Source organism: Populus euphratica, unplaced genomic scaffold (genome assembly GCF_000495115.2).
Source record: "Populus euphratica unplaced genomic scaffold, PopEup_1.0 scaffold359.1, whole genome shotgun sequence".
Taxonomy (NCBI): Eukaryota; Viridiplantae; Streptophyta; class Magnoliopsida; order Malpighiales; family Salicaceae; genus Populus; species Populus euphratica.
Window position 1 is genome coordinate 100,795 of NW_011500135.1, and position 3,312 is coordinate 104,106.

The following is a 3,312-nucleotide window of genomic DNA, read 5'->3' on the forward strand; positions in this document are numbered from 1 at the left end:
TTTACATGTGTATCAAATATGTTTCAATATGAAACTATTGCGATGTATATATTAAATTTAGAATATCAACATTACCATATGGATTAAAATAGACATTATAACTTTAATAAGTTAATAAACTCAATTAAATAATATTTTTTTAATTTTATTAAGATTTGGTTAATTAAAAAATCATAATTCTAAAAGTATTAATTTATAAAGATCTAACTGTAAGGTATTCAGTTATTCCATGATACAAGAGTATTTAAGCATTATTGAATTTATTTTACTAAATTTATGTTACATATACCACAATAAAAAAAAAAAAGAAGGAAATCTTGTAAAGGATAGAAAACATATAATAATATTGCCATTTATGAATGTTAAAAGGAAGTGGATGTTCTTGGGCTTTTCAAATATCATACACGCAGTGGAAATAAATAAAAGAAAATTATTCTAGAGTCCCTAGGATCTTATTGGACAGATCAAGAGTTGTTTAAAAATTTATTATATGAAGATCTGAACTTCTTTAGCTTTGAAAAATTCTTTAAAAGTTGGGTTGTCGCAAACCACAAGCCGTCTCATTATACGGCTTCCAATGATAATCCACACAAACTACAAGTAAGAAATCTCTTAAATCTTTATTTAAAAGATAAAGATTGTTATGCCTAGAGTACTGGCTCTTTATTCTATGATTTATATAGTTTTTCTATCTAACATACAACAAATAAAAAAAAGGCATAGCTTATTATTTATAGTAAAATCTGAAAAACCCTATCAATTAATAAAATATTAATTTATCCCTGAAATAATATTCATATATTAATTCAAGATAATTTTAGAAATTAACTCAATCAAGTCCTAACTTGATTTTTTTAAAATTTATAAATATAATCCTTATATTAATTTATATTCTAGTCTTTGATTTTTAAAATATATTTTAATCAAGTCATACTTAATTAAATCATCTCAGTTTAATTTTTTATTAATGGTTTTTAATATATGTAGCCCATTAGGTTCCTAATCTGTTAGCTCATATATAAATTACAACTATAATAAAATAAATTTAATAATTTAATTTATTATTAATTAATTAATTAATTAATTAATATTTAAAAATCAGGTACATAATCTAGCAACGTATTATGATCCCTAAAATATTAGAAAAGTCGTTGGTGCTTTGACGTAACCTTTTGATAATTGGTTTCTCAGTGTAATCAATATCCTTTCACCAATAATATTTTGATTTAATATTAAAGTATAGAATATATATGTCATGTTAAATCATGTTTGTTCTCTACATTATAGTCATCGATTATTTGAATAAAATTTGAAACTCTTTTCAAATCTTATTCCATCTTGACTAAGAATTTCTTAATTAATACTATTGAATTCTTAATTAATATTATTTGAGAACAAATAAAATATTTTTTAATTCACCTAAGGTGATGATGAATCATCTCTTAATCACTCAAGTATTTTCATATGGTTCATGTCATACCCAATGTTTGCCTCTTTGTTACCTTGATTAAGATAACATTCTCTTTAGCAAGATCAAGGTATAATATTTTTTATATAAAATTATTTAGTGTTCTCAAGTCTAAAGATCACTTACACAATCATCATGTAAGCGTTTTCATATATATAGGTGATCTCTTTACATGAAATTCTCATATGGATCAATTTAGTATACATGTTTTTTGACAATATGTAACAGTCTTTTAAGAGAGCATTGACCATGAATAATTTAGAAATAATACTTTGATGCAATAGAAATCTTATAATTATAACAACTTTATAATTTTCTTTGCAAATATTATGTCTCATGAACTTTATCATTACTCTTTATTCATAAATCAAATATTAGACTCATCAATCTAATATTATATAAATATTAAAAATAAATTAAATCTTTATTAATAATAAATATATATTTACATAAATATAATAATATTATATATAACCATCCAATTAATTACAATATATATTAAAATAATAAATATAACTTGCACAAGAATAACATGAAACTTGTGAATAATAATGGTATATATCCTAAAGAAGTGTTGGACCACGGGAGACTTGGAGGCAACCATCCTCCGTTCCATGAATTGTATTTTGACCTCCTTCAATGTTTATATTATTTTATATTAAACAAAATTAATTTAATTGTAGTTATCCATGATAGGTATTTTATTAGTGCTTCAAAAAGTGTGGACAAATCATGGATTCAGAAAGTGTATCTAACTTTTGATTTAGGTTTAAGTATCTTGTTCTCTCTCTTTTAAGCACCGTTGAATCCATACTAATCAATTAGTTTTCTATAGGTCACAATTGCAGCTTATATATTATTCTATAATTTCTTAATCTGACAATCATTTCTCATCATTACGTGTGCATGCCCCCTTCAAATTGGTTTATTTATTTTTGTATTTTAAAAATATTTATAAAAAATTTTAATTTTATTTATTTTTTTATTTACTTTAAATTAACATATTTTTAAATTATTAATATCAAAAATAATTTTTAAAAAATAAAAAAATAACTATAATTACACTGTCAAATAAATTCTATATAAAAAATAATTTTTTATTTATAAGAGATTTATTCATGATAATTAAAAAATATAGTTAAATAAAAAGAAAATCTTAACCACCTAGCTAACATAGTTTGTTTTGTTTTATATGTGGGAATTTTTTAATATTCAAAAAACAAATAATATCTTTAAACCGGTTTATTTATATAATGATTTTAATTACAGTTAGGAATATAAAACCGGTTTATTTATATAATGATTTTAATTACAGTTAGGAATATAAAACCGGTTTATTTATATAATGATTTTAATTACAGTTAGGAATATAACAGAGATGCCAATTTGAGGGCTAACAGGTCGATGGCAGGGCAGACCCTACATCAGGAAACCAGGCCTGGGCTCACTTCAACCGTTTAAGGATTAATTCATAATTGATGGATGTCCTGTGGGCTCACTTCGGCCCAACTTGCGAAGAATGAAAGAAAGAAAGGAAAAAAAAACCTATTTTTATTTTTACATGTTGAAACAGACTCCAACCCTCTTATTTTGTACTTCATTATTTAAAAAATATAAAAAAATTTCAATAATATTATTTTTATTATTATTTATATAAAAAATAAATAAATTAACAATTAAATTTTGACAGGTCAATGAATCAGCTTAGATTTTTAATTAGGTAAACAACGTTTTTTTTTTTTCTTTTAACTTCGAGGTTAACTCAATGAAATAACCTAGATTTAATAACTATGTTTTCAAAATAAAAAAAATAAAATAAAATTACCAAAAACTCCCTTATAAAA